Below are 12644 nucleotides of genomic sequence, written 5' to 3'. Positions count from 1 at the left end.
CAAGAGCGAAGAGGGGAGCAGGAGCAGGAATCTAGGGGAACTGGAGCCTGGGACAGAAGCCTTCCTAAATCATTTCACTCCGCCCCAACAGGGCGAGCATTTCACTCCGCCTTAACAGGGTGAAACAAAAATGGTTTTTGACACGTAAATCGTGTCCTTCTATATGCAAACGTGACTCTCTCGTCAAAGGTTGTTGAGCATCCGAGAAGGTGGCAGAGCCTTTTCGAATCAGCCACAAAAGGCCTCTGTGCTCCCACGCAGCGAACCCCGAGCCTGAGAAGCCTCCGTGGGGCAGCAGCAGATCCTTTTTGAAGAGAGCAAAGTGACCCTGACGAGGACACCGCCGGGGGAACATGGAACACTGCGGCATTGACCGGGGCCTGGGCTCCTGCTCTGCCAGGGAAGGGTTGGGTGGTAGGGGGACTGTCATCCTGAGGCTCGGGGTTCTGGTGGCAGAACAGACCCGGGGATTGAAAGGAGCCGTAGCCAGTTAATCGGTGCCGCCTCCAACACAGCCCCAGGCGGTTCTGCTCACAACAGTTCACTTTTCACGACCGGCTGTACCTTCCGAACGGGCTGCGAGGACCCGGCCTGGCAGAGCAGCCGGCCACTCATGTCCTCCAAGGCTGCAGATGGGTTTCTGGCTGGGGGGACTTCCGCACCCAACCTGTTCCAGATGGGGAAGGACCCCCGAGAGATTTGGAGTCGCTGACCAAGCCAGAGGCTGAGGGGGCTCCTCTGAGCACCGGCTTCCCTCCACCACAGCCTGTGCGGAGTAGCGGTTCTCCACGGAGCCCGAGAGCCGGCTCCAGGCCGCGTCTCCAAGACTAGAAGCCGTTCGAGCGTGGACACATCGCTCACCCTCTCGGAGCCTCCATCCCTCCTCTGTCACAGGGGATAGTGCCAGTGCCCCCGGGCATCAGTGAGGGTTGAGTAAGTGCCTGGGACAGAAAGCCAAGTCAGTCGGTGAATCAAGGCCTGTATTGTCACTTACGGGTCAAAGTTAGCGGTTTCTAGGCTACCGGTCACAGGGCCAATGGCACCGAGGACTGTGAACTGCACCTAGAAACCCAAGGGCGCTCCACCCAGGGCTTTGAGCTCCAGCACGTGATCCAAACACTGAAAACGCAGAGGCCGTGGGGACTCCTTGTGACTGGGGACAGGGGTCAGGCTCCTCCAGCCCGGGCCAGATGGCCATGGACGGGGCCGTTTTCAGAGGCAGGAGGTGACAGACTTTGGCAAGAATAACACCCTCCGGAGGTGACCAAAGACTGGTGTCCACGGCAGGAAGGCCACGGCGCCCGGAGAGAACGGCTCCTTCCAGGGCAGGACAGGGCAGTTCAGTGCCCGGCCGCCTCGGAGCTCTGCTCTGGGAAACCGGCTTCCCGTGAAAGCTCACAGTAGCCCCCGCGAGGCCAGGTCCCATCGGGCCCCGAGAAGGGCCAAGCACTGTGCTCACTCGGGAAGGGCATAGTAAATGAGGTACAGCCCCTTTGCAGAGTTCCTGAAAACCGACCTATTCTGACCTCCTCTGTGAGTTTCTATGAACACTATCCCCTTCAATTCTCAGAAGCGCCTTGGGAGGAGGCGTGAGGAGACTGGAGTTCAGAGAAGTTCAGGGGCTCCCCGAAGTCACCCAGCGGGTGCGTGGCCACTCAGTGCAGACCCGGCCGCTCACTCCCATCACGGTTTCCGCAGCCGCCAGCACAGCTCCTGTCACAGAGCCTTCGACACGCTTTCCCCCCAACCCCTCTCCCGTGAGTCTGTGGAAATCGTATCCAGGCGTGCTCTGTGATAAGAAGTTTGAAGGGCGAGTGAATTCCCCTCTCACTTCCCAGAACCATGTCATGCTCCTCCCTGGGGTTCCCGTCACCTGGGCTTGGCCTGGGACCGGCCCAACCCACGGGGACACATCTGAGTGCCTCCCACTCAAACCCCACGGGGACCTTGCAGCGGGCGAGGGCCGAAACCCCAGGCCACCGCCGCTACCCGCATGCAAATCTCACCCCACCGTGACCCAAAACCACAGTGATTTTCTGAATCTTGAAATAACACAAACCTTCCTGATTTCTAGAACCTCAGATCTCGTTGGAGGCCCATACCTCCTGAAGGCAAAGCTAGCCTACAAAATAATCATCATCATCATCATCATCATCATCATCCAGACAAATCTAAACCCAAACATTTGCTCCAAGAATGGTGTCAAGCCAAGACGAACATCCCCAAACTTCTGGTCATGGTTTTGAGCCTTTGAATATACGAAGTAACGTGCCTCAGAGTCAAACCAAATAGAGACAGGGCGGGGGAGGGGGGTGGGGGAGAAAGAAGGAAGTCCCAGTGTGCTAAGGTGCAGAGACAAGGTCTGTCTCAGTCTGCAGTGGGAACTCCCCTCATCCACGGGAGCAGAGAAGGTGGGTCCTTCCCCCAGGAGACTTCTGTCACCTCCAGAGCCCCAAAGAGGGGACGGATGGAGCAGAGAGGGCAGCGAGAAGAACCGTGGCCAGGCATGGGGCCACCACACCCTCATGGAGCCAGGGGTGGGTGGGGCTGGCCCTGGGCTGCCAGCCTGCAGGCCCCACTCCCTGTCCTCCAGGCTGCAAGAGGAGTGTGGGTGCTGCCGGCCTATATTCCCTGCAGTACGGAGGCCCCATCCTTGAGGATTCTTGCTATATCTGATGAACTTTGACACCTGGTGAAATAGTCATCTGGCCGTGGACTTGGGGGATGATCAGTCAGCACTACTGTCCCACAGGAGGTCCCCGATGGCGAGGTCAAAGTGAGACCAGACAGCTTGGTGGTGCGTGTGTCCCAACCACGTTCAGCCGCGCAGGGACAGGTGCAGGGGAGTGGGAAGGAGACAGGACGAAGGAGCCCTGGTGATTGAAGCCACTGGAGGTTGGCCTTTGTCGCCCGGAAGCTGAGAGGCTGGGAGATGAGGCTCGGGACACACAGAAGTTGCCAAGTGCAGAAATTACCAAGCCCTTCCCAAAAGTGAGGTGCCTGCGCCTCCCATCCAGCCAGCCTCCTGGATTCATGGCCTGAAAGCTGTGTGTCCCTCTGCCCTGAGTAGGGGGTTTGCCAGGGCCGTCCCCTCCCACTGGGACCCAGGCTGCTTCTCTGCTGGGGCCTGCAGCCTGGGGAGGCTGGAGCTGGGGAGAGGGACAGGCTCCGGGGGCTCAGAGGCCATTGAAGCGTGGGCTCCAGTGCCCGGAGTCCAGGCTGGGGTGGGGGAAGGCCCACTTCCGTGGTGGCAGGAGGGTAAAGGGGGACTTAGGTCCACAAGGGTCCCAGAAACGGGATGGCTCTAGCAATCTTGACAACCCAACACAATGCCGACTTAGGTAACCTCAGTTCAGGCTCAACCCTTCCCCTGGGACAAAGAGCCATTCTTGTGGTGAAGTAACCTCCCAGAAAGTTCCTGGCATACAGTTGGTGGTGTAGGGCAAGCCGTCAGGATCCAGAAAGGGCTGAGTTCAAGTCTTCACCTTACTCCTGTGTGGTTTGGGCAAGTTACTTAACTTCTCAGATTCTCAGTCTGTAAATCTCCCAGTTTGTAAAGTGGAGATAATCATACATACTTTTTGCCCACTGGAGCAAGGACAAAATGAAGTTGCCCTATAAGGTGCTGGACACATAGTAGGTGCTCTTAATGTTTTGGGTCACTCACTCCTGGAGGGGTTGGTTGCCCCAGCTTCCCGGAGAGGCCTGGCATCCTGAGATGCCTACCCCCAGGAGCACGGGCCGCCCCCTGTAACGCAGGCTCGGAGCCCGACGCCGGCAGCCTCGCCCAGCGGGGCCCGGGGCTGCTGTGAGCAGGCCTTCTCCCAGCCGCCAGAGTGTGCTTGTTGAGCCCCCTCCACGCAAAGACTTGGACGGGCTGGAAAATCCCAACTACAGTTACATTTTCAAACCTTCTCACAATCCAAATGTCAACACCAATCGAAACAATATGTTTATTTGCAGACCTCCTGCCAAACCGGATTAATTTCTACAGGCTCAAAGCCCATTTCGGAGCTGTAATGTCTCAATTTTACAGATGAGAGGAGGGAGGGAAAAACACCAAACCCGTGTTGCCTTCTTGATTTGGGAAGCGTTGCGGGGAGGAGAGCACGGGGGCAGGTTTTGTGGCTGGCCTGTCACCCCGAAACTGGGGTCCCGATCGCTCCTGCACACCCATGTCTGCTCCTGGCCTCCACCTCACCGCTTCCTTCTCCTGGTGAGGGCCTGGCGGGGCAGCAGGTGGGTGGGCGCATTCAGCCAGGGTCTGCAAGACAAAAGCCAAATAAGAGGATGAAACTTCTCCAGAGCCCCAAGCTTCACGTGGGCCCCAGATGAGCTAGGACCTGGTGTGTGGCTTTGTAATAAGGAGAACAATGTCTTGAGTCCAGACACTGGGCCCCCCTGGCAGAGGACCCAGCCCTGCCTTAGACATCCTGGCATGTGCGCGGCATTAAGAGGCTGCTTTGCACCATCTGGAATCCTCACAGCAGCTTGGCAAGGTGGGCACTGCCCTTGTGCCCATTTTCCTGATGAGGAAACTGAGGCTTGCCCACGATCTCCAGTGTACAAGTGGCAGAGTCATGGTCTGAGGCTGGTCTGTCCGAAGACCTTGTCCTCTCCAGCCGGGTAGAAAAGCAGAAGAGAGGTCACCCAGGCAAAACTGCTTTTGGGGTGATGTTCAAACTCTCCCGGCCTCGAGGCTGAAGCAAACAGCTACCCTTGGATGAGAGCAGAGGGGAAGGACGGACTGGACCCTGGGTGTTGTTCTGTATTGTCCGGCATATCGCCCTTGACTTCCTATCCATCTCAACCAGGCTGAAAAATACGTTCAACCTCCCCTCCCCTCAGCAAAAGTCTGATTCTAGGACTATTGTAAGAAACAGGCAAAGTAATACACGTGCAAGGGCTGGGAAAACGCCTAAGCTTTCCTGACCGCTGCAAGCCCCACATCCAAGCTCCTATCCTCGCCTGCCTTCCCAGGCTCTCCCGCTGGGAAGTGTTCCTTTTGTCCCACTTTGTGTCTTGTGTAGGGCTTTGTCATGCTTGCAGTCTGCACAAGGGCCAGTAAAGCTTGGTGCACAGGAGATCCTTGGAAGCCTGTGCACCAAAGGGGTGAGTTGAGGATGAAGATATATTAACACTGTGAGCCATGTACCATGTTGCCCCCATTTTAGAGATGAGGAAACTGAGGCTCGGACAGGTGAAACTGACCTGCTCCATGTCCCACAGCAGGCAAGCAATAACACCTACCTATTTTGCCGTGTATAATGCACACTTTTTACCCAAATTTTTGAGGGAAAAATAAGGATCCGCATTATACATGGGCAGTCCTAATTCCGTATCGATGTGTTTTTAATTGTTTTATTTATGCTCATGCGTTAAACGTGTAACTCTAGAAAGCAGTAACGATATCCATATGCAAAATAATAGCCTGGAATATGATAATCAGATTTGTTTCTAAATATGAATAAATAAAAAATTGAATTAAAAAATTAAAACCAAGATTTTTTTTCCCCTGAAAGTCTGGGCCAAAAGCGTGGGTGCGCACTATACACGGGAGCGCAGTACACACAGCAGCACGCGGTAGCTCGTAGGTCTGTCTGACTGCAGACCTACACGCGGAGTCAGTTTTGCCCAATCAGGCCCCTCCCCCAGACCCCTCCCCCAGGCCCCCTGCTCTGCTCTGCTCTCCGCTGCAGGAATCAGACTGGGCTGCAAGGAGGGCAGACCACAGAGCTGGAGAGCCAGGCTGAACCTGCCAGCTCACATTCAAAGGCCCACGCCTAGGGGGCTGCCTGACACGGCCAAGGCCCCCAGGCCACGGGACTTGGGGTCTCAGGATGGGCACATAAGTAGATTCACTTCAAATGGGCGTGACTCTCGTTCCCTGATGAAGAGTCAGGTCCAACCAGACAGGCCCCCCAGGGCCGGGCCAGGAGAGAGTCTTCTCCCCACAACTGCTGGATGGATATGGATATGGAGGGAGCAAAGCAAACAGCAAGAGCTGGGAAGCGTGTGTAGGTCCGCCCTGGACATTCTATCCTGGTGGGATCATCTGCCCAGGGGGCCTGAGGGGAGGCCTGCAGCCACCTGGCAGAGCCACATGCAGATCAGGGTTCAGAATCTGCAACAGAGTGACAGACCGCAGGCAGCAAATGGGAGGTTGTCTGGGCAACCTCCATGACGGAGGTCCTGAGCCCCCAGCTGGGACGCTGGCCCTCTGACGACACCAGAGTCCACAGAGTCACCCATTCACTTGTTTAGTCATACGCATCTCTCTTTAATTCACGTTTAGAACTATAAAAGGAGGGAGCAAAAGAAGACAAAAAGGAAAAGAAACCCCAACCACAATCCCACCTTTCGGAACAAACCACTGTCCGTGCCCTGAGAGACACCATCCCAGGGGGTTTCCTACGCGCTCCTTGTGAGTGTGTTTTGAAAATGGGATCGTGTTGTTCAAAGCTGTTTTATGGCCTTCTCCTCTCATTTCACAAGGTAGAATGGGCTGTGCCCACATGCTTGTATAAGCACACAAAATTTCTAGAAGCGTATGCAAGAAATTATTCATTTGCTTGCTTCTGGAGAGGGAGACGACGGATCTAGAGTGTGGGGAAAAGTCACTTCTGGTTTCACCTATTTTTACTTAAGAAGCCAGGCGCCGTCCTCCTGAGCGTCGTACAAACATCCACACATTTCGTTCACTCTAAAACTACTTCTGTAGAGTTTCAGTTTCTCACCAGGTATACATGTGGGTTTTGTCATTGACAGAGAGTTTAAATCCGCACGTGTCGTGAGCGTCTTTCCATGTCAGATACCGCTCATTTACCTATTTCTGTTACCAAGGGGCTGCGGGGACCCACCGAGCAGTGTCCTGGGCCTGCCTGTCTAAATGGCCAGTCCAGGCGGGAGAAGATCAGACTCATCAGCTTCCTTGACGAGGAGCAGCAGCTGAGAAGAATGCAACGACAGCTCCCCCCCACCCCCCAGGCAGCCCCACCTGCACATATTTGATCAATGGAAACTCTTCTCTGTCCTTGAACCAGACCAGGTGGCAGACATAAAGCCAGAAAAAGCCACGTTGACGTGTTGAACCTCAAACCAAAATGACCCAAATCCTAATCTTTTTAAAAAAATCAAAATGTCAAGAAGCCATAGCAATGTTCCTGAGAGCCCACAAGAGCCTGCTCAGAGTGGGCCAAACCTCTGTGCTCCCACAGGCGGCTTGGTGGGACCGTTCCCCAAGTCTCTGCCTGAGAAGACCCACTCCAGGTCTCAAGGCCCTGCCTTTTTATCAGCGTAGTCACATGGTGGCATCCCTCACAGGGGTGGGGCTCCAGGTTCAGAAAGACCCCGGTTCTGGTTGACCTTGGATGGGTTACAAACCGTTCTGAGCACCCGAGTCTGCTATGGGATTGAAAAGCCCTAGGAAGAAGATCCCCAAGAGCTGTGCACAGTGGGGTGCACCCCAGGCCCTTGGAGAAGTCCCAGGTCACTCTGAGACTAAGCCTCAGTCCCAGCTAGACTAGCTGAAGGCCTCAGAAGGCAGCACCCTCAAAGCCCCGCCCCACAGAGCCTGGGCTCAAGGCCTGGACCCAGCCACCTTGATTCAGGCCCTGGAGGTCATGGGTGGGAGGGAAAGCAGTGCTGCCCCAGCTGTCCTCCTCTCTGAGGTCACACCTGCTAGCCTCAAGCTGCCATCCCAGATTCCAGAGGCAGCCTAGCTGAGAGCATCAGGGCCACCTCCCCCTGAGAAAGAGGGCCCCACAGCACAAAAATGGGGCCTGGGGCTTGCCCTGGGGGGTTAGGGCAGCCCCCCACCCCACTCCCCTAGATCACTCACACACTCCTCCATCCATGTTCGGGGAGCGGGGGTACCCCCCACACTGAGCCCTCCGCTGGCCGCTGCTGCCTGGCTCAGCTGTCTGAAGCTGCTCCTGCAGGGCGCTGCTTCTGCGCCAGCTGTTTGCCCTGTCCCTCCCCCACGGCTGAAGACCTGTGCTCCAGTGCCCCAGAACTCCCTCACGAGGAAGTGGCACAGACCTTCCAGGGTGGGAGCAGAGACTTCCGAGGGAGGGGGGTTCCCGAAACATGCCCAGGCGGCTGCAGGATAGAGCCCGGCACCTGGACACCGAACCCACGGAGCAGCTCCTGACTCTCAGCCTCTCCTGAGCCACCCCAGCCACAGACTAAGGTGGATCGTGAGCAGCGTATTTTAAAGAGATGTTTATTGTTAACGGGCTTCACTAATCTCATGAGCCCTGGAGTGGCCCAAGAAGGTCTCACAACAAAGACACTTTCTGGGCCAAGAGTGCCCCCACCTCCCTAGGAGGAGCCACCAAGTCAAAATCCAGGCCCAGTTGTCTGCTAGGAGGGGGAAAAAATGCCACAAAACAAGCCAGCACCACAGTCCCTGTATCCCACCGCTCATCCCCGTTCTGGACAAAACTCGTCTTGGGTTCCCGATCTGCGCTGGAGATCTCTGGCAATCAGACGTCAGAATGTGAGCTGGCCCCGCGTCAGACCTGTCTCTCCAGCCTCGCGGGGGAGAGGAGGGGTCAGGGCTGCGGGTCCCCAGTCTCAGGCACCAGGCCCCGTCTCCTGGAACTAATGTGACAGCTCAGGAAAGGTTTTTTTTTTTTTACCTAAAATGCGGTTCCCGTCCTCAGGAAAGACTTTGATCATTGGAAAGTCCCAATGAAAACCCTCTTTATGGGCCCAGGAGACTGAGACCCCCATCAGCTGGCAGGAGACGGGACTCCCAAGGAAGGTTCTGGAACTCAGAATGCTCCCATAGAGTCCGAGCTGGTGAATGGGTCTCAGGGAAACACGCCCTCAGCCAGGCACTGACACCCCTGAGCCCCCACCACCCCCCCAACCATCCACACTCAGCCAGCAAATACTTCGCATTCTTCCAAATTAGAATGGCAAGTCCTCTTTTGGACTAAATGCAATTTAAAACGAAAATCCCTCCAGTCCAAAGGAGGGACCCTCCCCCAACCCCAGGTTCCTCGGCAGCCTAGATGGCACTCTCCCATCGCTGTGGCCTCTCCACGCTCTCCCCAGCACCCATTTGCAGGGGGTGATGGTGGCGGCCCATGCGTAAAAAGAATTATGTGGAAAAACTTGAACGCTACCTGGCTGTTGCTTACCAACCTGTAATTTAGGGCTGTAGGTTTCTGGACTAGGCGAACAAAGAATGTCGCTTTGGCCTTGCCGTTAACCTTCACAGCAGATGTGAGTTTTGTTGCTGAGCGGGAATGAAAAACGCACTTCAATATTGAGCTGGGGCTTGGGTCTGCTCTGAACGCATACACAACCCATAACGATGCATTTGATTCATGGTAAATGAGCATGGAATTCTGAGGGCCAGCCCATGTGACGGCCACATTAGCACCAGATGAAACTGTCATGTGGGGCAATATGACAGAAACCAAGGGCGAGAGAGTCTGATTGCGAGACCCGGTCCACGTGGTGGACGGAGACCAAATCTCTGCAGTTTCTTTTATTCCTGGTAAGGGACGAACGCGGAAGAATCGCCCACAAAGGAGCGAACGGGAAGGGGAAAAGGATTCCAGTTTCCATTCAGAAGTTGCCATTTGAAAATGAAAAAGTGAGATTCGAGTGTAAACGCTGGATTTCGTTTTCTCCCCTGTCAACAGGGTGAGTTCACAAAGGCAAAAGCGATCGGGCTGGGAAAACGGTCTCCGGTGACTCTCTGATAAGCTCGGCTGTTACTGACGGTCAAGAAGGTCATTTTAAAAAGACAGAGCTCTTCAAGCCAGTCAGGCACTTAAAACGGCGCTGAAAAAAGAGAGCCCCGGTGACCACAGAGGGCGGGCAGCTGCCTGGCCTGCAGCCGGCCGGCCCCGCACGGCTGCTCCACGGCCAGCGGGTCGGCGTTTCAAACGCCTTTGCTTGGCTGGGTGTGGAATGTCTCGAACTTCAGCCCCGGCAAGTCTTATTGAAAACATTATCTTTTCCATCAATAATACCTCTGAGTTCTTTATTAGCAAACTCCCTGGCCCAGCTGACATATTTACAACACGCAGTAAACTTTACGTATCTGCAACAATATTGGGGGGGGGGGGTGGAAACCCCAACTCAGTGACCATAACAAATCATCCCGTCTTAAAATGATCAAGTGGGAGGCTAATTGTCCCGAAAAGAAGGGCTCCCGACAGCTCCCATCCCATCCAGTGGCCAGAAGCTGCGTTAACAAAGATGAAAAAAGTACGCTTGAGGATTGGAAACATAAGAATACATATTAAAAAAAAAAAAAAAGAAAAAGAAAGAAAGAAAAAACCCAACTGATATCACCGTCTAGGCTGAAGGAGAAACCTGATCTTGAGATGGAATGGTTAACATTTGGGGTTGTTTGGAGAGAATTGCTCCAAGCTGTTTTTGTTCAAAATGTATAGATTTAAGGTAAGAAGCTCTGGTCAGGTCATAACCACTCTCTGGAAACGAGTTCCCCCATTACTTTGCATCTGACAAAGGTAGGGACGGATTTTGTTTTTTCCTTTCTGTAGCGGGGTGGCTGCGTTGGTGTTTAATGTGGAAGGGCTCTAGAAAAATATTTGCTTGTCTTGCTCTTTTTATCCGTCTGCTCACCTTCCCTCCTTTCGGAGCCTGTCTCTCTCTCGGCTCTCTGACCCCTTTCCCTCCTGCGTCCAGACCCACGAAGGGTCGCTCGTGGGTCCCCACTCTCCCCCATCCCACTGCACCCCCCCCAGAGAAAGAGTGTCAACTTTGTGGGAATTCATGGTAAGGAAAATTATATATATTTGTCTAATGAAAAGTTCCTGACGGAGGGCCCCAGAGAAGGGAGGGCCCCCTGGCCTCCAAAACTACTCGCCAGAGAAAATGATTTGTTTTGATGGAAGTAAAAATAGATGCCTATTTATTTGGAAGGCATCCCATCGATAGCCTGATGGGAAGTATTTGATTTATAGTTGTTATTTGGCAAATTCGAAGAGGGAATTGGGTATCCATTTGAAGCTTCTATTTTCCATCAATTGTGTTCAATGAGTCTTTCTTCTCCTTGAAGTTTACATTAAGCTGTTTTCCTCAAGGGCTAAAGGAGAAGAAAAAAGAGAGGTTATTTCCAACTCTAAAAAGCATACACATTTTTAGCAGACAATACTAAAGGTTTCTTAGAAAGTGAAAATAATTGTGTCATAGAAGGACAAATTTTAAAAGGTTTTTGGACTCTGCTTTTGAAAAGAAAAAAGACTTCGGAAACTTGCGTTAATAACTGGTTTCCCTGGGGCTGTTCGTTTGCAGGAATCTGCTGCTACAGCCAGCAACTTTAAACCCCTCTTCAAAATATATGCATTCTTTTCTAACTTCACGAATGGACAGTCACACACCTTCACCCTTCACCAAAAAAAAAAAAAAAAGAGGAGAAGGGGTATACTTAAACTAAAAAAAAATCTTCAGGTGAAAACTTTTGACAAAGAAATGTACATTTAAAAAAAATAATCTGTATGGAGAGTTCTGTTTTTAAAGGCAATGGTTGGTGCAGAGGAAAACACACAATTGGTGACAATAAAATGTCATCAGATTCTTAAACTTTTTGCGGTACAGAACATCATCAAAGTCACCCCATATGCTAACATGGTTTTTATATCTTTTGAATGCGGCATCAATTTAATTTCTATCAACAATGACAGTCCCAATCTCCAAATATTTGTGTCAGGGGCAGGAAAAGGATACGCACCCCAAAATATCCTCAAAATTACATACTGATGTCAACACCACTCTTCCAAGCCGTTACGTTCTTGCGGTTTTTCTTTTGTGAAAACATCTCCTCCACGGGCTTTCAGCCTGTGCCATATCTATCGGGAAGGTTGTTTTTTTTCCCTCCTCACAGTAATCGGGACCACAGCTTTTGGCTGCTCCATCAGCAATATCTTTTCATTTGTTCTTTCAGTCTTGGGGAAGCCGTACAATTTCTTTTTCGCTTGGTCTGTGCGGGCAATGAATTCCACAGTTTGCAGAGTCCCCGGCGCCCCTTATCCTGTAACAATACAAGATGCGGAAAATGTGCTTAAGGTGGAAAAGCACGTTTTGGGAAGCCGAGCGTTTCCCTGTCTAGATTTTTACTAAGCAGCTTCCAGCACTGCTTAAATATCTCGAGGGGTTTTAAAAAAAAAAAGAAGAGCATGGTGTACTATTTATTGTATTTCATAAGATAAACCTCAAAAAAAGTAAACATTTTCTCCCCTCGATGCACCCGCTGCCTGTCTCAGATTTTAATGCAATGATATGTTTTTTTCAGGATCTGGAATATTTATGTTTCAGAACTTAAATATCCTTATTTAAACCATACAGTCTCCATCTCCAAAACCCTGGATTTTTAATATTTTGGCGACTGAAAGCTGGCATGGTTGAAGGTTTGCCTCTCTGCAGAAGTCTCTTGTTATCCAAAGTAGAAAAACAAACGAGAGACGGATTCCAGAGCGCCCGGCCCTGCCGGCCGCGAGCAGGGCACAAACACGGCGGCCGACCCCTCCGCGCTCCGCTCCGCCCGAGGGACCGCCGCGCTCTTAATAATACACGGGGGAAACGTCAAATGTTTTCTTTAAATTAAAAATCGAAACGAATTGTTTTAATGAATATCTCTGGTTATGAGGGTAAAGCGT

General features: G+C 52.6%; 1 long non-coding RNA gene across 1 annotated transcript; it reads right to left on the bottom strand.

Moving 5' to 3' along the window:
* Positions 1 to 3939: 3939 nt before the first annotated feature.
* Positions 3940 to 6903, bottom strand: LOC118501009. The gene is made up of 2 exons (XR_004903582.1): positions 6738 to 6903; positions 3940 to 4264 (listed from the first exon to the last, which is right to left on the bottom strand). It is a non-coding gene; the product is annotated as an uncharacterized LOC118501009 (long non-coding RNA).
* Positions 6904 to 12644: the final 5741 nt, after the last annotated feature.

Source organism: Phyllostomus discolor, chromosome 6 (genome assembly GCF_004126475.2).
Source record: "Phyllostomus discolor isolate MPI-MPIP mPhyDis1 chromosome 6, mPhyDis1.pri.v3, whole genome shotgun sequence".
NCBI classification, from domain to species: Eukaryota; Metazoa; Chordata; class Mammalia; order Chiroptera; family Phyllostomidae; genus Phyllostomus; species Phyllostomus discolor.
The sequence above is the reverse complement of the archived record's forward strand: the minus strand, read 5'-3'. Positions and strand labels throughout refer to the sequence as shown.